This window comes from Thalassophryne amazonica, chromosome 4, assembly GCF_902500255.1.
Source record: "Thalassophryne amazonica chromosome 4, fThaAma1.1, whole genome shotgun sequence".
Classification (NCBI taxonomy): Eukaryota; Metazoa; Chordata; class Actinopteri; order Batrachoidiformes; family Batrachoididae; genus Thalassophryne; species Thalassophryne amazonica.
In genome coordinates, this window is record NC_047106.1 from 126,920,573 (window position 1) to 126,944,738 (window position 24,166).

Genomic DNA, 24,166 nt, shown 5'->3' on the forward strand with positions numbered 1-24,166 from the left:
AAATAAATTCAGTCAACATTTTAAAATTGGTTCTTGTGATCTAAAATATGATTTAAGGTATAGCACGGGGGTCAAAGCCGTCAGGGCCCGAAGTGTTACCTTTGGTGTTTCTACACTTTGTGATAGAGGTGGGCGGATCAATCCTAATATCGATACCAACGCTGGTATTGATATTGAACGATCCTCGTGTAAAATGATCGATACAAGCTTTTTTCTCTCGCGCAAAGTGTACTCTCTGTCTGTAAGAGCAGCGCTGCTCTGTGTCACACAACACGGAGCAGCGCACCCTTGTACTGTGGTTTGTCAGCCCTCTACCTCAGGAGATTTTAAGTTGTGTTGAGTATCGGTATCGGTATCGGCGATGCTGGGCCCGTATTTACTTGGTATCGCCCACCTCTAGTTTGTGAGCAATGAAAACAACATAACTGCTGGACAACTAAACACAAAGCAAACAGCTGCTCTAACACAAATTAGCCTCACAACATTTACTCCTTCCCGTGCTGCTGGAATGTAAAACGCTGTGAGCTCAGGGCCCCGAACTGCAGCGAAAACTCGACCAAGCCCAGATTTCAGTCAGGCAAAACGGAAGTCTCCTGTTTCCTGCCTGTAGCTTTGGGTCCTGCGCAGCAGCCCGTGCGAGGCTGTCCTGGAGACCCCGCGCTACCTGCACCGCTATCGTCTCGGGTGAGTTTGTTACAATGTAGCTATTTCTCTCTTAATTCGAATAACTGCACCAAAGTTACAATCTTCGCGTAGTGCAGAGGAGCCGCAGACTACACTGCTACCGCAATCCGGACGCCACACTGTGCCCCGGCCGGGCAAACATGGCCATTTTCCACTGAATTCCCAAACATACCCCCCTCATCCAAGAGTATTCCAACATAACTCAGATTTAGCTCGCAAGGAGACATCGCAGCTCGGCTACGCAACTGCGTTTACACACCTAAAGCAAACAACGCCACCTCGTCACTGCTGAATCGAGGCTCTGCCGCGCAGAACCAGCGTTTTAAAAGCGTCACATCGGTTTGTTTTGAATGTCAAAGGCACACAAGCTAGCTGGACGGCTTTTGCTCGTCAGCTAACGCTAACGAAATGCAGCCCGGATGTTTTAAAATGTTCCGAAAGAGGAGCAGCGCTTGTTGGAATCGGACGTCTTGCAGTGTTTAGTCAGTGATGTGGCTGTAAAACGTTGCAGATGTTGTGGAATTTTGGAAAACGTTGTGGTAACGGAGTTTGAAAGCAGTAGCAGCTAGCTTGTAGCCAGCCAGCGGCTCCATTCATATCCTGCGCACTGAGAGCGACTAATGGCTCTGAGCCGCCTCAGCTGCTGCTTCTTCGAGCGCCAACCGCCGAGTCCACTCGCTCCTCTGTCAGACACTTGAGTGGTGTTCCTGGATGTTCTCTGCTCAGCTGTTGAGCAAGAAACCAGCGCTCGAAATGGTTTCACACTACGTGAAAACCGCGCGTTTTACGGTTGTGTTTCCGTCCGCTGATGTCTCGATAACATTATCTACTGTCCGATCTCACCACAATCATCTAACACTCTTTTTTTTTTTTTACTGGGCTTATACGTGAAGCGAGTTATGTTTCAACCAAAAGAATAAGGTGGCCGATTTACTGTTTGCAGTACTGTTGTTGATCTTCATTTGAACAGTCAGAATAAGACACTGCCATGTAAACAGCGTTTTCTGTTTGCTTGAACCAGAGTAAGGTCCTAATCATCGTAAGCAATAATCTAATTAAGTATTCTGATTGCTGAGGTGCATTGCAGACATAGACTACGTTTACATGCCGTTAATATTCGGGTTAAGGTCAATATTCCAGTTTCTGAATCATTAGGAATAAACCGTTTACATGCTTAAGCAGACAGAATTACTCCTGTATACATGGTCACTGGTATCATGTGGAATATCCCCATCTAAACAGCGACACATGGACAACATCCAGACGCACGGAGAACGTCATGACGCAAATATGCGTCATTTTAGTTTCTTCTTCCTCCTTCTACCGTCAATAAAAGACATTATATTCATGTCTTTCACTATACTAATGAAGTATTGGGTTTCCTCCTCACTCCAAAAGTGTGGTGCTGTGCTGCCGCATCTGGATGTCCCCATACTTGTTTACCTCTGCTTCTGTGGTGTCCGGTGGGTTGCGCGCGCCACATACAAGTAGTTGCCATACTCAAAAGACCAAGATTCCTTGCGGATAGGACATGCGCAGAACACAAAATAATGTTCCTTTCTATGGGGATATCCCGATGCGCGTTTATATGACCTGATATTCAGGTTAGAAAAGGAGTAACCCGGCGGTCTTATTCAGGTTTTTGCGGGTGTTTACATGGCCGTGCGCAACCGGGTTATTGCTAATATTCTGGTTATAAAAGGGTTATTGGCTGCATGTAAACATAATCAATGAAATGCCTTAATCAGACTGGCGTCCTACTGGAGCTTTAACAGCATTGCGCAACACGTAAAAAAGGCAGCTGTGAGCAATTAATCAGGCTAAATGAGACTATTGTCAATGTAATGTCATGTCCAGCAACATTTCAGAAGCACATCGCTGCTTGCTTCTTATTTACGACTCACAACAAGCTCAAGAAAGTTGACAGCTGTACAGCTTGGAATGTATTGTCACTGCTTACAGTGAGCTCCATCAGAAAGTGGGCAATAGGACTCTGTATTGTTTCTCAAAACTCAATATAATACATTGTACGTCCAATACCTACATATTACGACATTGATACATCCATCCATCCTACATCTGAGAGATGTAGACCCTCCAGCGTGTCCTGGGTCTTCCCTGGGGCCTCCTCCCAATGGGACGTGCCCGGAACACCTCTCCAGCGAGGCGTCCAGGGGGCATCCGGAAAAGATGCCCGAGCCACCTCAACTGGCTCCTTTCGATGTGGAGGAACAGCGGCTCGACTCCGAGCTCCTCCCGAGTGACCAAGCTCTTCACCCTATCTCCAAGGGAGCGCCCAGCCACCGTGCGGAGGACACTCATCTCGGCCACTTGTACTCGCGATCTCGTTCTTTCGGTCATGAGATTTGGAACGTAGATCGATCAATAAATCGAGAGCTTTGCCCCCTACTCAGCTCTCTCTTCACCACGACAGTCCGATACAGCGACCGCATCACTACAGATGCTGCATCGATCCGTCTATCGATCTCATGCTCCATCCGTCCTTCACTCGTGAACAAGACCCCGAGATACTTAAACTCCTCCACTTGAGGCAAGGACACTCCACCGACCTGAAGAGGTCAAAGCACCTTTTTCCGGTCGAGAACCATGGCCTCGGATTTGGAGGTGCTGATTTTCAGCCCGGACACTTCACACTTGGCTGCAAACCGCCCCAGTGCACGCTGAAGGTCCTGATTTGACGAAGCCAACAGAACCACATCGTCCACAAACAGCAGAGATGAGATTCTGTGGTTCCCAAACCAGATCCCCTCTACACCTTGGTTGCGCCTAGAAATATATAAGAATATAGTCCATAAAAATAATGAACAGAACCGGTGACAAAGGGCAGCCCTGGCGGAGGCCAACGTGCACTGGAAACAGGTTTGACTTACTATCGGCAATGCGAACCAAGCTCCTGCTGCGGTCATACAGGGACCGGATAGCCCTTAGCAAAGGACCCCGGACCCCGTATCCCCGGAGCAATCCCCTCAGGGTGCCCCGAGGGACACGGTCGAACGCCTTCTCCAGATCCACAAAACACATGTGGACTGGTTGGGCGAACTCCCATGAACCCTTGAGCACCCGATGGAGTGTGTAGAGCTGGTCCAGTGTGCTGCGACCAGGACGAAAACCACACTGCTCCTCCTGAATCCGAGGTTCGACCATCGGTCGAATTCTCCTCTCCAGTACTCTGGAATAGACCTTACCGGGGAGGCTGAGGAGTGTGATCCCCTTATAGTTGGAACACGGAGGGTGTGTTCTAACTAACTATTGATACATTTATGTGCTTAATATTGCTTACATTAATTTTATTTAAAAGTCTTCAGAAATTGTTGTGTGTGGTGTTTGTGTGTAACCCAGATTTTTAGTACTTGCTTGATGTGTGTTACATTAGTATTTTCTTTTGCATATTTTCACCTTTTCTTTGCTTTTACCCTATCCCAAATTGACGTCACAGCCTTCATGTTTGTTTGACAAGATTACTAGCCCCAAGAGCCTTAATCGTTTTCATAATTATCCTTTCTCTAACACTAACTGACCTGATTGTGAAGGTAGAACTCCAAACAGACCCAGTTATGCCCTTGCATAGGTAGTGCTTAAAAAATATTACTTCACATTCCCCTTTGTTATGGAGAAAAATTAAATTAAGCAAACATATTTTTATATTACTCAGCAGTTGCACTTACTGCAGAATTGTCGTAAAACTTAGGCACAGAGGAATATTAGTTGTTAACATTTTAGTTGTTAAATTTCCTATTATTATGTAAATAATAATAATAATAATACATAGTAATTTTAAATTACATTTTTAATGATTTTTTTTATTATTATTTTCAGCAGCAGTAGTGTGAAAAAATGTCTTCAAAGGTGGACTTTTTACACAAAGGTTGTTGTGGAGGGCTGTTTCATAATTTTTTTTCTGTCTGTGAGCCCCTATTTTGAACAATTAAGAATGGAGAACTTGTGTATTTATGTGGAAAGCGCTGTGTGTCTGATAGGTAAGAAGGTTTTAATCATGCTTTCATCTTGTGCCGTCCTCAAAAAGCAGACTTTAGACATAGGTGCGGCAAAGCATTAGTATTTTGTTTTTATTTATTTTTACCCGACACCATCAAAATATGGCCATCGGGTATTGCGAAGGCTTTCCGTCCGTCCGTCCATCTGTGTTCAGCATAAGTCTAGTCCTATTACTGCCAATGTCTTCAAATTCACAGGGAACATTTTTGGGACACCAACCTTAGACAAGCTCAGAGATGGCTAACCATAACTTATTTTAAGATGTCAAAAGGTCACATTCTGTTTCCTATTTTTGTGCTATGAATCATGCAAATGTGCTTTTTTGGGTTGGGGTGGGGTGGGGAGGGTGACAGCCAATCAGAGTAGAGAGGCACTGTGACGTCACTGGCTGGTCTCTCTCTGGCTGCTAATTCAACATAGTGGAATCCGCTCCAAAACCGCTGCGTTTCTGTGTAAATCTAACATGTTTCTCATATATGAGGTAAAAACTAGCAAGAAATAAACACTTCTAAAACTGGAAACACTGTTTTTGTAACATGATAACACCTTTGGAGTGATTTACAAGGCATCTCACAGACATGGCGTGCACGTGCATCACGTGGCAGAATCTGCTCCGAAACCATTGCGTGTCTTTGTAAATCTAACATGTTTCTCATGATGTGGAAGCTAATGAGAAATAATCACTTGTAAAACTGAAAATATTGTTTCTGTAACCTGATAACACCTCTGGAGTGAATTCACAAGACATCTTGCCGACGTCAGCATGCACAAACGTCACACACAGTCAAAGGTAACTGGTCTTTTCAAAAGCTCAAGTATGCGCACACGCAATCTGTCCCGCAGATGCCGTTAAAAGGTACATGCTCATACAGCCAAGGGTATTTTAGCATTGGGTTATATTGTAATCTTGCTGTTGCTGTGTTGCTCTGTTTTCAGCTTCTGTTTTAGCCGCGCAAACGCAGCCAGAGGATGTACACAAACTTTGAAGGAAAACAAAGCGTAAATGTTTTGAAAACTCACTGCAGATGTGCTGGTCTTGTTTGTTGTGTTGCCACCACCCTGTAAGGCACAGAAAGATGACACAGTGTTTTTTTGTTTGTTTGTTTTTGGTTTTTGCTCTGAGCCACTGCAGAAGCAATGGTCTTAACAGCTTGCAACATCCAATGCTGATATATCGAAAATACAGGGATGGGATTACCAGTACGCATACTGAATGCTTTATACTAGTACCAGGGATTAAAGTTCTCCATCGCTACAACGGATTTCCATCAGTTGGGGTGCCAAAAGGCAAATTTTGTGCCGACGCCGTCCTGACGCAGAATCAAGGCTGGATACAAGCTATAAAACTTACCACATTACAAAAATCAATTTTCAGTATAATGTCTCTGTTTTGTTTTGTTTTTTCCTCCTGGCAGCGAGCCATGTCTTATCTGCAGGAGCAGGAGGGGGCAGTGTGTTTGAGTGTAGATGTCTTACAGCGAGCAAAGAGCAGAGTTTTACAAACTTATTTTTAAACTTTTAATTTCTTTCAAAGTCTGCCCTAAAATGTCATCACTGTGGTTAAACTAAAACCGCAGCTGGAGACCTGCAACACATAACAATGAACACTGGCCATTCCAGCTTTTTCCATCTTAACCTATTGGTACCCCTGACCTTATTTCCGCAGAAGAGTCACCAAGCTCAGAACACACAGAAATACCACACAGGCCACACAAAACACCTCACAGAGCACCCCATGACCACCCGATGGCCACGCAATGACCACAGCACTTTCACTGCAGCAACAGCAGATCGTCCACTGACACGACCTGAGTGGCGTGTATTAAAAATGCGCAGAACACACTGGATATGTTGAATATGTTATGCAGCTGTCACACCTTGATGATTTAGCCAGCGTATGCTGACAGATCCATTTCCATCGAGCCATCCAGTTCAGTACTGGCTTGTCTGACTTGGTTTGCGTTTCTCCAGCTGACAGAACCCTTGTGTTTGGCATGGAACATGTAGATATCGGCAAGCGCGTCATCAAGCATGCATACGCTGTTGCGTGGCCTTTCCGCTCCACACGGGAGCCAAACAGAGGAATTTGATGTTTTGTTGTTGTTGTTCGTTTTTTTTTTGTTTTTTTTTTGCCTTAGTGGATCATGGGATTTATTTTCATCACGTGCAGAATGCTGAAGAGTCGACTGATGTCTGTGGTAAACGCTGACATGAATGAATGAGGTGCTGTGACAACTTTCAACTTTTAAAATAAGTTAATTTTCTTGTTGTGGAACAAAGTGCCGTGCTCTCTGGTTCAGGCTGAGAAACACACAAAACACAAAATGACTTCTTTTAAAATGCTACGTTCCTTCAGCCATGACAAGGAATTAAAGTATTTTCAGACATCTTTTTTCAAAAATCAGGACGCTTTATGTGGATACGTTTTCATCATGATGAAGCCGATTGAAGTGGAACACATAAGATAAAGACTTTTGTTCTGTGTGAATGGTTTTACAATTTGAAACAGTCTGAACTGTTTGCATGAGGACTGCAGCTTTCAGTTGTGCAGCCAGTCAATGGACAACATCAATGGATGGATTTTGACTTATGAGTAACTTACAAAAAACATGTGGCATAACTTACCTACAACTTATGGCCCGCGTATGCGGGACATATGACTCATATGGTGGCATATTTTGAAAATATCGGCGTCCTTCAACTTGCTATTAATTTAAACAAACTTATCCATAACGTATTTGATGCATGCCAGCATTTTTAATATGCTCGGCATATGCTGGCTGAATCGTCAATGTGTGACAGGGGTGTTACGCAGAAAGGTGTTTTTGTGTCACATTTACGTATCATGCGAATTTTAAGCTGCATGACAAAACTCACAACTGCTGCTTTCCTGTGTAAGGGGAGCCTAAGAATTAGACTAGTTAGGGAACCCACTAGGGCTGCATAATTTGATGAAAAAGTCATATTGTGGAAAATATTGGGTGATAGTAATTCCCCCCCCACCCACCCACAATTTTTAGGAATGTCTTGAGGTGATCAAAACAACCAGAATTGGGCCCAGTCAAGGATTTTTTATTTATTTGGATTGATTGATCAGTATCTGATAAATTTCGCAGAGTCGTGAAAGAAGTGTGTGTTCCGCTCGGTTCATTTCATATATGTGTGTGCCAACAGAGTGAGCGGGAAGTCAGCACTGCTGCTGCTTCACCACACAGTTTCAGTGCAGTTTTTAAAAAGCGCATCAACACTTTCCTTTGCTTTATGTCATTTATGTTTTCCAAAAGTACTTAAATTAATTTCTCACGCAGGAAAACATAAAATTAGACACCAATATCATCAAAATTGGTCAAGGTTAACCATTTCTACCAAATTTTCATGTTATAAACAGTTTGTTGATCTTTTTGATATTTCGGGCCATAGTGTCCTCATTTGAGGTCGGATGCATAACATACTATATATTTCTGGAATAGTGATGGTAGACGAGTAATTTTATATGCATATTGACACAGTTGGGACAATTAAAAATTGTTTATTGTTTATTGCCCCCTCCCTAAAATGCACGGAAGTTTGAAGAGGTCAACCCAAGTAAAAAATGTTCATAATCCATTAGGGAACCCAAAACCACTTTGAAACCCTTGTTCCCAGAGTTTGGTCACAGGGTCTACAGGCTGGTCTTCTACTAATACATAAGTCGATATTATTCACACAGATCATCAACAGTGCACATCAGTCTTGCTGTTTCATAAGATCAGTACAGACTCTGATAATAGGCAGCACTCTGTCCCACCTTTCATGTTTAAAAAGCAAAGTTAGTTCTCCTTTGTTTCAAATACACACTAATCTCTTTGTGATGAATGGTAAATGTAACGGTGCCTTTTCAGACAATCAGTCAGTCTGAGCAAAACTGTCTGCACTCCAGTCGGCTGTTTAGAGCAAATAAAACTGTACAAGGCTTATTACTGAAATCAGCACATGTGAATGGAGCAAGGAGAACTTCTGCTCATCGCTCGCACAGCTGTGTGCTCCCCCTGCTTCCCCATTCACAGGCACTGCAGACTGTTTTGCTGATCATCACTCCTTGCACCTGTCAATTTTTACAACACTCCAGTGAAATCCCTCACTTCTAGCACCAAAAAAGAAAACACTGCATTGCATTTTCATTTTTTGAACTGTAAGCTGGCATCAAAATAACTGAGCGGCTAAATATGGGTTGGTTTCTAGCTCATTCACACCAGAAAACAAGGTCTTAACAGTAGTCCTTGTCTGCTTGACACTGACGAGTGAGTGGTTTCACCAGACTAGGCCTCCAGTGCGACTTATATTCTGAAAAATCATGTATTCATTGCTAATCATAATGATAACAAGAGCAGTCAGAGGTTTCTGACGTCCATCAATCCGGATCTGTCTTGCAAATTAGGTGAGAACCCATGAAGTAGTTTTGACATAATCTTTCAAAGCCTGTTGTATAAAGTGAAACGTTGATCTAGAATCCGGATCTGGATCACCTCCAAAATTTAGTGGAGACTTCCATGCCCTAAAATCTACCTGTGGTGCAAATTTGGTGACAATCCGTGAAGTAGTTTTGACGTAATCCTTCAAAGCCAATATAAAGTGAAATCCTGAGCCTGGATCCGGATCACTTCCAAAGTTCATTGGAGTCTTCCATGTCCTAATATCTATCTGTGGTGCAAATATGTGGAGAACCCGTGAAGTAGTTTTGACGTAATCCTTAAAAGCCGATATAAAGTAAAATCTTAATCCATATCCAGATCACCAACAAAATTGAATGGAGTCTTCCATGGCATAATATGTATCTGTGGTGAAAATTTTGTCAAAATCTGTGCAGTAGTTTTGTTGTAATCTTGCTACCAGTAATCATTCAACGCCTGTATAAAATAAACTTGATCCAGATCACCTCTAAAATTCAGTGGTGCGAATTTGGTGAGAATCTGTGAAATAGTTTTGGCAGAATCCTTCAAGGACTATATAAAGTGAAATCTCGATCCAGAATCTGCATTCACAGACAACAGTAAATCACCAGTAAACCCCAACAGTAAATCACAAATAGTTCAGAGGGTTATAAATTTAAACATTTCTGGTGGACAATGCCCCCGGTCTCCCCTACAATACTCACACTTGCCGTGTGGCTGTGCCATGCTGAGTTCTTCCCCATGGAACAGAGGACGTTTTGGGCAAAAAACAGTTTTGGTTGGTTGTAGTTTGCCATCTGTGTACAGCGTTTGGAAAGAGGTGTTATTTGATTTAAAACGGCGATTCGCTTTTAAGTTATTGAGTCCGGAATGCATCAGAAATGCAACTGCTGTAAAAAGTCGTTAACACTTCAACAGAAATGCAATATGTGGAATAATTGTCATGATAACATCAAATTATCTGGTACCTTAGTTGGCTTTAAAGGGCTCTATAAGAACAGTATAATTACTTGTTATAATCTGATGAACCAGGCTTATAGATTTTTGTTATTGCTTTTGGGGATTGTGTAATGTGTTTGTCTGGTTGTGTTTGGAATTTTTTTGTTTGTTTATTGATTAATTCATATGGTTTGTGCTTGCCGTTTGTTGTTGTAAGGATGTGTGTGTGTGTGGGCCGTCCTTAAAGTGGTAGTAAAGCATGAAAAAACTCACGCATGCGCACGAAGGTTCAAGCTTGGCTGACGTAAAAACATGAATCAAATCCATATATTTTTTGCATAAAATAAAAAGGTCGGATACTTTTCTCACAGACCTCGTATGATTTTTTTTAATAATTTATTTTTATGTTACTGCTGCAAATAAGTATTTGAACACCTGTGAAAATCAATGTTAATATTTGGTACAGTAGCCTTTGTTTGCAATTACAGAGGTCAAACGTTTCCTGTAGTTTTTCACCAGGTTTTCTCACACTGCAGCAGGGATTTTGGTCCATACAGATCTTCTCTAGATCTTTCATATTTGGAGTTTCAGCTCCCTCCAAAGATTTTTATTGAGTTCAGGTCTGGAGACTGGCCAGGCCACTCCAGGACCTTTAAATCCTTCTTACGGAGCCCCTCCTTAGTTCCCCTGGCTGTGTGTTTGGGGTCATTGTCATGCTGGAAGACCCAGCCATGACCCATCTTCAATGCTCTTACTGAGGGAAGGAGGTTGTTTGCCAAAATCTCACAATGCATGACCCCCTCCATCCTCCCTTCAATACGGTGCAGTCTTCCTGTCTCCTTTGCAGAAGAGCACCCCAGAATATGATGTTTCCACCCCCATGCTTCACGGTTGGGATATGGTAAATGGAATTGATTCTAAAAAGCTCTATTCTGGTCTCATTCTTACCCCACAAAGTGAGATCTTGCATGGAATCCCAGACCGAGGGAGATTGACAGTCATCTTGTGTTTCTTCCACTTTCTAATAAATAATCATAGCAGTTGTTGTCTTCTACCAAGCTGCTTGCTTGTTGTCCTGTAGTCCATCCCACCCTTGTACAGGTCTAAGTTTTGTCCCTGGTGACCTTAGACAGCTCTTTGGTCTTGGCTATGGTGGACAGGTTGGAGTGTGATTGATTGAGTGTGTGAACAGGTGTCTTTTATACAGGTAACAAGTTCAAACAGGTGCAATTAATACAGGTAAAGAGTGCAGAATAAGAGGGCTTCTTAAAGAAAAATTAACAGGTCTCTGTGAGCCAGAATTCTTGCTGGTTTTTAGGCGTTCAAATACTTATTTGCAGCAGTAACATACAAATAAATTATTTTAAAAAATCATACATTGTGATTTCCGGATTTTTCTTTTTTTTCTTTTTTTTTTTGGATTATGTCTCTCACAGTGGACATGCACCTAAGATGAAAATTTCAGACCCCTCCATGATTTCTAAGTGGGAGAAATTGCAAAACCGCAGGGTGTTCAAATACTTATTTTCCTCACTGTATACATTTTACTTTTGTGGTAAAAGGGGTGGGGGTTTATAAGATTTTGCTTCTGCCCACACCCTTTCGGTCACACTGGTTCACTGTGAAATTGTTCTATTTGTGTTTTTTGTTATTGTTGAGTCTGTGTGCCCAATAAATTCATTAATTTATTCCAGAATGATCTGTCTTTCTAACTTTACTTGGCAGAGAGCTGCAGCAAACCCCACCACACCTGAAACGATTAATCGAGTAATTCGAATAATTCGATTACAAAAAATGTTTGAAGCAAATTCTTTGCCTCGAAGCTTTGTTTAAAGCTGTAGTACATATGCCAGGCCTGTAGGTGGCACTGTAACTGAGAAGACCGTAGAGCATGCCCATAACTAATGTAAGAGCTAATCAATGTGGCACGAGATGCTACAAGTTTACAAAGCCACATGCTGATTAAAATAAAGGGTTTTAAGAGAAAGGGTCTGTGCTGATCGTCTGAAACGGACTTATTATGCATTTAAAGTGAAGCAGTGTGTTTATATATATTTTTTTTGCTCCACTGGCTGCTCTCCACCTCCGCAGATGAAGCGAAAGGAAGCGCACTTTAAATTAATCATGTTTAACTATTAAAAAAAAAAAGCCTATATTCAGATTTGATAAGAGTTTTTATCAACAGGCTGTAGAGTTAATTTATCAGTGCAGCTGTTGTGGAAATGTTGCACTCCACAGCTGTTTTTTCAAAGGCTTTGTTATTCGCCAAGTATCCACAGAAAACAAGGAATTTGACTTCGGTTTGAGCTGCTCTGTACGGCATGAAGAAATATACACTAAACCCTGACTAAATCACAGTAATAAAAAGTGCAAATGAAATGTGCAATAAGGAAAAAAAAAATGTCCGCAGACTGAAGATTTCACAGAGCGCCTGGGCATATGGTTTGGCAAAGCTCCAAAACTCTTAATAATGTGAAAAAATAAATAATTACCTGGGAAATCAGAGAGAGGGAACATCCTAAACTTAAAAATCTGCATGATGGCACAGCGACATTGTGCCATTGCTTAGGGAGAGCCCTGCCACTACTGATATTGTTTAAAAATACAAAAGTACTTTTTTATCCGATTACTTGATTAATTGATAAAATAATTGATAGAATACTCGATTCCAAAAATATTCGATAGCTGCAGCCCTACCACACACAGAGCAGAGGATATTATTATTATTATTATTATTTTCCTTTACATGAGGGACAGTAACTTCAGTTTACGAACAAGAGAAGTGGGAGATATTGGTCCATTCCACGGCAGAGAACTGCGTTGTTGACTGCCCCACAAAAAAGGCACGTTAATGACAAACGATTAAAAACTGTCCGTGTGACGCGGTGGATGATTCTTGCTTCATCCACCGCAATTAAAGTCACTAAATGGGAACAGAGTCCCATTTGGTGACTTTAATCAGCACAAATAGTGGGTCATGATTAACGTCTTTAAATGGCTTTGATAGAGGTTGATGAATAAATTATGGACCCGCTGCTTCTAAATCGGAACCACCGGGTCCACAATCAACGTAGAGAAATGATCATTTTCCTGTTACACACCCTCAAAAACAACATAACGGCCCAACTGCAGCATAATTTTTTTTCAGGCAGCAGCGTAACAGGACATTACTCTGTCATAATGCTAGTGAGAACCCTGGCTTTAGACCAGAGCTCTCTGCATGGCTGTGAACCCTCTCCGCCACCTGACGCGCACCTGCTAAACGATGGAGACCACAAGGGCTGTGATTTGTCACTTTTACATTTTCACTCCATCTGCCATCATATTTTAATAGTTTTTTCAGTGCGCCCGCCGATTACATTTCGATCATGCATTGAAAGATTATTATGTATTTGCAATAGCATTTATTTTAGAAAAAACAAGTTCTTGAAATTACTTTTTTATTTACTGCAACAAAATTAAAATGACCCATTCTGGTGCACAAAAAGAAGAACATGTTAGTGGTCACATGGGAACTGTGGGATGAGGAACACAAAAACACACAAATGGCAGCATCAAGGCCCTGGATTGGATTGTACAGCGTATCAGGCAGCTGATAAGATAAGCACAGTGAAATATTTAAATTGTGTCTTATCCACAATGTACTGAGCAACTTGAGTGAATGAGAAATGCATTGAAATGTAAACTGTAGATTAAGAATAGGGATGAGTATCGAGAACCGTTCCTTTCGGGTATCGTTAAGAAATGATTTGATCCACCGACATCAATAAGGTTTTTGCTTAACGATTCTGTTATCGGTCCTTCAGAGTGGATGTTGTTTTTGGGGGTGTTTGTCAAGAAAATGTTAATTTCTCTACATTGATTACAGACCCTGCAGCGGGTCTGTAATCAACTTTTCTGCAGCGCGGCTTTGCTTTGAACCTTGAACCAATCGAAGCAGTGGTTTGCAGATTGAAGCAGTGCTTCGATCTATTGCTTAATTTATTTTTTCTTTCTTTCGCTTAATTTTCCCCCGCTAAAACCCTAAAGAGCATACGTCTGTGAGTATTATTTACCTTTTTATGTTAAACCGACCTGTTATGGTCTTCTGAAACAGTTGATAGATGTATTTTATAACTTAAAAATGGGAGCAATGCTAACGCGTTAGCATGTCTATGGCATTTTCAATGTTAAAAGTTAGTATTAAGCAGTTGCAGCCATCATCACGTTTGGGTGCATTTGTTTTCAAATTATAATATTTTTTAAATGTATTTTTGTTTATATGGGTGATTGTTTAACTATGGGCACTATTGGCCTTGTAAATGTAATTTCCACCACACCATTGCCTTACAATATAAAGCGCCTTGGGGCAACTGTTTGTTGTGATTTGGCGCTATATACATGTGCTCTGATGTCACTGTTTATCTCCATAGAAACTACCCAAACAATCTTTCATACAAACTGTTCAAAGGGACATTACAGTGTTGTGGTGGAAATTACAGCAATAGTGTGGGACAACTACATTTTGTTTAAAAAAAAATCACAACAGTTGTATGACATTGAATACCCCAATTATGTTTTGATTATTTTACTGATATTTTATTCAGAGATATTTTAAAACATTAGAAAAAATGTTTCTTTACCATTTATTTTTATCATTGAAGATCAAAAGTCTGGGTGTGGGACAAGCACAAAACGGCAATATTTGCATATAATGATGCTGAAAAAAGGTGAAAAAGTCATCATAGACTACTAGAACAAATTTCTTAACACACTTTCATTGTAAAGATAACTATAAAAGTGTGACATTTCCCCTTTTTTCTGTTTTTCATACAATATGATCAAAGGACATAATAAGTGCCCGTAGTCTAAGAATCACCCATATATTAATAATCTAATGATTATTATATGCAATATATACTTATTATATACAATCTTAGAGAAAGAGACGAAAATAACCTGAATAGAAACACAACAGAAAATATAAAACCAAGTAACAATGAAAATAAATAAATATAGAAATGTGTTTCCTGTGAACACCTAGTGACTCTTACACCTCCACTTCATCCCTGTTTTATTTAAGTTTAATGACAATTTGTTTCTGTCAAACCATATTTTCAATGTGTTAATTTCTTCAGTGATTTCCTCCAGAACTATCTGCCAAACTAGAAAACTGCTGCATCCTTGTAAGAGCAGAATGCTACTGGAATGAATTTGAATAAGGAAAGTTGTTGTTTTTTTTTTCCCCTCACCAAAATGGATGCTGCACTCACTGCAGTTTATTGTCTGGAATAGTTCCAGATTGCATTTCAGAGCTTCTAGAATTCAAACATTTTTGTGCGGGTGGTGTTGGGGGTAATTTTGGGTTTCAGCTTTTTTTTTTTTTCATCACTGTCATCCCTGAATCACTTTTGTGGTGATTAAAGTCACTAACTGGGACTCCTGTCTTGCTGGGAGAAAGAAACGAGAATCGTCCTCCGTTCTGTTCACACAGCTCCAAACACTGCGTGGCTCTCTGCCGATTCAAGTTAGAATGATACACTCAACAAAAATATAAACGCAACACTTTTGGTTTTGCTCCCATTTTGTATGAGATGAACTCAAAGATCTAAAACTTTTTCCACATACAAAATATCACCATTTTCCTCAAATATGAATGAATGAATGAAAACTGTTTATTTCGAACATTTGATACAACAACAATTACAAGATAGATCAGTAAAGAAAACAACAAAAAAGTTCCTACTGTGTACCCAACATGTCCGAAAAGGGGTAGGGTGAAGCATCAGCTTATTTATCCCTACCCCTTCTTCCCCACAACCAGTAATACCCTTTGCCACATATACACATAAATTCCTACACACCTAAACCGATATCAATATATATATATATATACATATATATACACATACATATACACATCAACATACATATACATATATACACATATATATACACAAACATAAATATACACCTACACATACCTACTTACATACAAAATACTATATATTTACAAGCCGAAGCAAAAAACAAAAACACCCTAACCCTCATTACCCTTCCTCCTCCCTATACCCAGAAAAAAACATATTTTTGTACCGCTGTTTGAACTGGTTCATGCTTGGACATTGCTTGAGCCCCACTCCCAATCTGTTCCACATCCTCACCCCACAGACAGAAATACAGAAACCTTTTAATGTTGTTCGTGCCCACTGATGCTTTAAATTAAATTTCCCCCTCAGACTGTAATCCCCTGATCTGTTAAAAAACATATTTTTAATATTTGCTGGAAGTAAATTGTTTATTGCTTTATACACAATTTGTACTGTTTGAAAATGAACCAAGTCTGTGAATTTTAAGAATTTGGATTGTAAAAATAGTGGATTTGTATGATCTCTATAGCCAGTATTATGAATAATTCTTATAGCTCTTTTCTGCATTACTGATAGTGATTGTGTTGTACCTTTATAAGTATTACCCCATACCTCTGCACAGTACTGTAAATATGGTAAAACCAGTGAGCAGTAAAGAATGCGGAGTGAGTTGTGGTCCAGAATATGTTTCGCTTTGTTTAGAACTGAAATGCTTCTTGACAGTTTACTTTGTATATGTTTTATATGAGTCTTCCAGTTTATCTTATCATCTATTATCACCCCCAGAAACTTATTTTCATGTACCCTTTCAATATCTACCCCCTCGACTTGTAACTGAACCTGTATGTCTGTATTACAATAGCCAAATATGTATTTTGTTTTACTTAAGTTTAATGATAATTTATTTCTGTCAAACCATATTTTCAATTTTCCCATTTCTATACTGATCCTCCTCAGTAACTCCTGCAAATCCCCCCCTGAACAAAAAATGCTTGTGTCATCTGCAAATAATACTAATTTTAATATTTTGGAAACATTGACAATATCATTTATATAAATTAGAAACAGTTTTGGACCCAATACTGACCCCTGTGGGACGCCACAAGCATTGTCCAAGCATGATGATGTATATTCCCCCAACTTCACAAACTGTTTTCTGTTACTTAAGTAGCTTCTCACCCAGTGCAACACCAACCCCCTAATCCCATACTGTTCAAGTTTATTGATTAATATGTCATGATTAATTGTATCAAAAGCCTTTTTAAGGTCTATAAATATTCCAACTGAATGTAATTTGTGGTCTATGGCGTTTGTAATCTCCTCAACTGATTCTATTAATGCAAGTGATGTTGAACTATGTGCTCTGAATCCATATTGACTATCAGTAAGTAATTTATGTTTATTTATGAATTTGTCTAATCTATTATTGAATAACTTTTCTAATAATTTGGAAAATTGTGGAAGCAAATATTGTTCACAAACCAGTCTAAATCTGTGATAGTGAGCACTTCTCCTTTGCTGAGATAATCCATGCCACCTCACAGGTGTGCCATATCAAGATGCTGATTAGACACCATGATTAGTGCACAGGTGTGCCTTAGACTGCCCACAATAAAAGGCCACTCTGAAAGGTGCAGTTTTATCACACAGCACAATGCCACAGATGTCGCAAGATTTGAGGGAGCGTGCAATTGGCATGCTGACAGCAGGAATGTCAACCAGAGCTGTTGCTCGTGTATTGAATGTTCATTTCTCTACCATTAGCCGTCTCCAAAGGCGTTTCAGAGAATTTGGCAGTACATCCAACCAGCCTCACAACCGCAGACCACGTGTAACCACACCAGCCCAGGACCTCCACATCCAGCATGTTCACCTCCAAGATCATCTGAGACCAGCCACTCGGACAACAGCTGAAACAGTCGGTTTGCATAACCAAAGAATTTCTGCACAAACTGTCAGAAACAGTCTCAGGGAAGCTCATCTGCATGCTCGTCGTCCTCATCGGGGTCTCGACCTGACTCCAGTTCGTCGTCGTAACCGACTTGAGTGGGCAAATGCTCATATTCGCTGGCGTTTGGCACGTTGGAGAGGTGTTCTCTTCACGGATGAATCCCGGTTCACACTGTTCAGGGCAGATGGCAGACAGCGTGTGTGGCGTCATGTGGGTGAGCGGTTTTCTGATGTCAATGTTGTGGATCGAGTGGCCTATGGTGGCGGTGGGGTTATGGTATGGGCAGGCGTCTGTTACGGACGAAGAACACAGGTGCATTTTATTGATGGCATTTTGAATGCACAGAGATACCGTGATGAGATCCTGAGGCCCATTGTTGTGCCATACATCCAAGAACATCATGTTGAATCAATGTTGCAGCAGGATAATGCACGGCCCCATGTTGCAAGGATCTGTACACAATTCTTGGAAGCTGAAAATGTCCCAGTTCTTGCATGGCCGGCATACTCACCGGACATGTCACCCATTGAGCATGTTTGGGATGCTCTGGACGGGCGTATACGACAGCGTGTACCAGTTCCTGCCAATATCCAGCAACTTCACACAGCCATTGAAGAGGAGTGGACCAACATTCCACAGGCCACAATTGACAACCTGATCAACTCTATGCGAAGGAGATGTGTTGCACTGCATGAGGCAAATGGTGGTCACACCAGATACTGACTGGTATCCCCCCCCCCCCCCCCAATAAAACAAAACTGCACCTTTCAGAGTGGCCTTTTATTGTGGGCAGTCTAAGGCAATATGACAAAGAGGACATAGTTACCCACAAACAAAACAGAGTTTTGCAGCTAGCTACCAACCTGTGACATCACCATGCTAACGTCTGCGAAATGTCTTGTAAATACAGTTGTGCTCAAAAGTTTACATACCCTGGCAGAATTTTTTGCTTTTTTGGCCATTTTTAAGAGAATATGAATGACAACACAAAAACTTTTTTTTCACTCATGGTTAGTGGTTGGGTGAAGCCATTTATTGTCAAACAACTGTGTTTCCTCTTTTTAAATCAAAATGACAAGAGAACTACCCAAATGAACCTGATCCAAAGTTTACATACCCCTGTTATTAATACTGTGTTTTGCACCTTTAACATCAGTGACAGCTTGGAGTCTTTTGTGGTAGTTGTGAACAAGGCTCTCTGATGGTGAAGCTGCCACTGAATATGTTTCGGACTTTATTTACATCAATTACAAAGAAATACAAACAATATGGCACTCTGTGGTAAATCTGCATGGAGTAGACAGTTCTCAAAACCTGAGTGACTGTGCAAGAAGTAGAAGAGTGATGAAAGCCACCAAGACACCCAGACACCCCAGAATAAGTTATAGGCTTGCTTGGCTGTGATTGGAGAAATTATGCACAGTGCAAGCTTTGCATTTTGCATCACCAGTTATCCATCTTCATGATGAAGTGGTATAGAGGAGGATTTTCTTAAAAAGAAGACCTGAAAGTTTAGCTACAAATTTCCAGAAGGTACACCTGAGATGCAAGCCTGGATTTGATCTGTTTTGGTGAAAGAAAATCCTTCTCTGCTCTACTCCACTATGAAGCTAAGAGAAGTGATGCAAAATGCAAAGCTTGCACTGTGCACAATTTCTCTAATCACAGCCACATAAGCCCATAACTTGGGGTGTCTGGGTTTCTTGGTGGCTTTCCTCACTCTTCTCCTTCTTGCACAGTCACTCAGTTTTTGAGAACTGTCTACTCCATGCAGATTTACCATAGAGTGTAAATAAAAAAAACAAGCAAACAAAAAAAATGGTAGGACTAGAAAATTGTTGACGGGGCGGGGGAAATAAAAAATGTATTTGTTTCCTACTTGTGGTACTAAACTTTGCATAGGATACCATGATTCTCTTTGTTTGACCAGTTCCTTCTTCCTTTGCTATTCCGATAACCCCTTTTCTTCTGTTTGCGCTGTATAAACTGGCATCAAATTTACAAGTAGCTGTCTTTTTTGTCCTTGCCATGCTACAAACCTTGAAATGAAGGAAATGTTATGCAATAAGAAAACATATACTTCCTCAAAAATGCATGATTTTACACATTTCAAAAGAGTAGTGTACACTTACTCACTCAATTATCTTCAACCACTTATCCAGGAGCAGGTCACAGGGAGCAGTGGACAAAATGTCTTCAACTTTTCTCCTCTCTTCCATTTCCACTGTTCCTATTGCAGCTTCATCTTGGTGAAACTACTGCAAACGGCATGTGATATCTTCCACCACATGGGTTTGTTTACATTGTAATAGCAACAGGGGAATCCCAAGAATAAAGCCTCATTTTGAATCATTGGGAAAAATGTTGAGAAATGTTGGTTTCTCAGAGTGCTAAAGATGGAAATCATTCCCTACTTTTTCTAGGTCAGGCTCAGAACCTCCCCCCCCACCCCCCAATTAACTGTGAGTTAGCCTTATGGAAATACCTTAATTTTGTAGCCAATACAATTAGTTAACTGGCAAAAGCACCAAAAACATAATGGAATTTCATCCAAGAACATCACCTCATGTTGCAGCAAGATAATGCACGGCCCCATGTTGCAAGGATCTGTACACAATTCTTGGAAGCTGAAAATGTCCCAGTTCTTGCATGACCGGCATACTCACCGGACATGTCACCCATTGAGCATGTTTGGGATGCTCTGGACCAGCGTATACGACAGTGTGTACCAGTTCCTGCCAATATCCAGCAACTTCGCACAGCCATTGAAGAGGAGTGGACCAACATTCCACAGGCCACAATTGACAACCTGATCAACTCTATGCGAAGGAGATGTGTTGCACTGCATGAGGCAAATGGTGGTCACACCAGATACTGACTGGTATCCCCCCCCCCCAATAAAACAAAACTGCACCTTTCAGAGTGGCCTTTTATTGTGGGCAGTCTAAGGCAGTATGACAAAGAGGACATAGTTACCCACAAACAAAACAGAGTTTTGCAGCTAGCTACCAACCTGTGACATCACCATGCTAACGTCCGCGAAATGTCTTGTAAATACAGTTGTGCTCAAAAGTTTACATACCCTGGCAGAATTTTTTGCTTTTTTGGCCATTTTTAAGAGAATATGAATGACAACACAAAAACTTTTTTTTCACTCATGGTTAGTGGTTGGGTGAAGCCATTTATTGTCAAACAACTGTGTTTCCTCTTTTTAAATCAAAATGACAAGAGAACTACCCAAATGAACCTGATCCAAAGTTTACATACCCCTGTTATTAATACTGTGTTTTGCACCTTTAACATCAGTGACAGCTTGGAGTCTTTTGTGGTAGTTGTGAACAAGGCTCTCTGATGGTGAAGCTGCCACTGAATATGTTTCGGACTTTATTTACATCAATTACAAAGAAATACAAACAATATGGCACTCTGTGGTAAATCTGCATGGAGTAGACAGTTCTCAAAACCTGAGGCAAATGGTGGTCACACCAGATACTGACTGGTATCCCCCCCAATAAAACAAAGCTGCACCTTTCAGAGTGGCCTTTTATTGTGGACAGTCTAAGGCACACCTGTGCACTAATCATGGTGTCTAATCAGCATCTTGGTATGGCACACCTGTGAGGTGGGATGGATTATCTCAGCAAAGGAGAAGTGCTCACTATCACAGATTTAGACTGGTTTGTGAACAATATTTGAGGGAAATGGTGATATTGTGTATGTGGTAAAAGTTTTAGATCTTTGAGTTCATCTCATACAAAATGGGAGCAAAACCAAAAGTGTTGTGTTTATATTTTTGTTGAGTGTAGAACATATTTATTATCAGTCAAACTGGGAAAACAATATACACTGTGAAAGAGGAGACCATAAGGAACAAAAAAAATCCAACAGTAAGAATACAGTAGTTGTAATTTTAATTATCATGTACCTTTTAAAAACACTAGCAGTAAGAGTAGAAAAAAAACATTTTTAATGTTATTAAATTCACATATCAATATGTTTTCATATTTAAACTAGAGAATCTTAAATAACACATGCAAGGGTTTACTGAAGTTCTAAGACACTTTGAGTAATTACACAGGTTAGAGATGGCCATCTATTCGTTATACCAAGACATATGTGATGCAAATGACCAGTGTCAAAAAAACAGAAAAGTCTATGGATGTGACATTGAACTTATAAACGTGTTTTCAAAACAAATATGTCATAACAGCTTTTTACCAAATAAGTAAGTTGTTTGAATTGCTTATTCTCAATAAGACCACATTCAATTTTAACAATTGTCAAAATACTTACCACTAAGTACCTTAATTATAGGTAATATCAAGTCACATTTAACAAGCTATGTGTAATTCTAACATCAAAATCGATAAAACACCAAACCATGCATTATGGTCCTACAAAGTAAGTATATATAGGTTTTAAATGTTTCGGTAACACTATATATTTGGTCAGAAAAAGTCTGGGAGACCTAAACATGTAAACAAGTAAAATGTCTATGGTCTACGGACAACAGCACAACATGTGGAGACATGATGAAGAATAAGTGTGCGTCAATGTTGAAGTAAGGTGTAAATAGCTTACAAAAAACCTTTTGTCACCTTGACACAGAATTGATGCATTAGAACTTTGTTGTAAATAATTTGATCCACAACATTGGATTTTTTTGGAAAATATAGAGAAGTGCAGAATAGTAAAACAAAAAAAAAAAATCACCAGAAAACAGGATAGATAAAGCAGGAGATGGAGTGATATAGCAGGCATAAAGGTTGTTTACTAATATTTGTAATCAATGATAATAGGTTAGGAGACTTTAAGCATTAAGGTGCTGTTTGGTTTACGGACATGATGTACAATAATTCGTGAGTTTCGTGGAAGATCGAGAACCACCACCAAGCATGCTGAGACTGAAATTCATAAATACCATTGTGTTCAGCGTCATTGTTCATACTGACAACTGAATAACCAGTTTTATGGCCCAGTCACACGGCATTTAACGAAGGGCAACGAAGCCCTGACGAAACAAGAAATCTGGACTTTTGTTGATTTTCGTTGGCATCGTTTAACCTTCACTCAGCTTAGTTCCTGCAGCTGGCGCTTCGTCAGGATTTCTAAACTGCTGAAAAATTTGAACGAAGGGCAACGAAAACCTCATGTCATCCGTTTTTCGTTTTGCTGTTCTTGATGTTTTTTTTTATCGTTTGCTTAGTTTTTGTAATGTTAGTGTTTAGTTTGACTTCGTTCAACCAGCTGAATGTTTTCACACAGTGCAGAAGCCAGTTTATGAACGCTGCTGCTGCTGCTGCATTCATGTACCGTTGGAAATTACAGGGCAAACTCAGCCTGTTTGCTTGGATTTTTTTTTTTTTAATCGGGGTGGGGGGGTCAGCTTCAATGGGCTCAGGCACCTTTATATGGGTAAGAATTAATCTTTGTGTGGATACAATTAATTATTTTGCCACAAGCAACTGCTGAATTTGAAACAACACAAAAGTTGTGTAATTTCCAAAGGTACTTGAACGCAGCGGCAGCAGCAGCTCCTGCATGCATTTATTATTTTTTTTATTAAATATAACTATGAGTGTAGGAATGACAATCCTACATGTGTCAATAGAATTCAAAAGATTATATAAGTTTAGGTTTATATAGGTTTATATAGCTATATAGGTTTAAACTCTCTTTTGTTCCCATATCAGTGGTTTTGTTAAATAAGACAAGACAGTAGGAATGTGTTTTTTTTTTTTTTTTTATTGTTGAATTGTAATTATGTTATTTATTGGGCACATGCAATATACTGAAGTCACTTTATTTGCAAATGCACTTTACTTGGGATTGTGCAATATCATGACATGGTCATATTCCTTTTGTTGAAATTGTGCAGACCAGTTGACTGTTGTAATGTTGTCTGTGTGTTTGGATGTTAAATGTTGTGAATGTTGTTTATGTGTTAAACAACACTGTGAGCCCAAGACAAATTTCCCCTGTGGGGACAATAAAGTTTAACCTAACCTATAAAGATCTGTTCTGTAAGACAGAGTTCACGTTGTGGATCAGCTGCAGCTGGTTGAATTAACCGCACATGTGAGTCAGTGTGCGGTGTTCACACGGACTAATCAGTTTACTGCTCTGATATATTCAGTCATTTTTACACTTATATTTATTCCCCCTTTTGGCAGTTTTCTGTTTATATATATATATAATATTTGTGTGTGTATGTATGTATGTATGTATGTATGTGTATATATATATATATGTATATATATATGTGTGTATGTATGTATATATATGTGTATATATAT

General features: G+C 40.1%; 1 protein-coding gene across 2 annotated transcripts in view; it reads left to right on the top strand.

The window, feature by feature from the left end:
- The first annotated feature begins 636 nt into the window (after positions 1–636).
- bicra (BRD4 interacting chromatin remodeling complex associated protein) overlaps positions 637–24,166 on the top strand; it is an 81,845-nt gene continuing 58,315 nt past the window's right edge. For both annotated transcript variants that reach the window (XM_034168508.1, XM_034168509.1), the window contains exon 1: positions 637–684. The gene's annotated coding sequence lies outside the window, so the exon portion shown is untranslated. The remainder of the gene's footprint in view (positions 685–24,166) is intronic.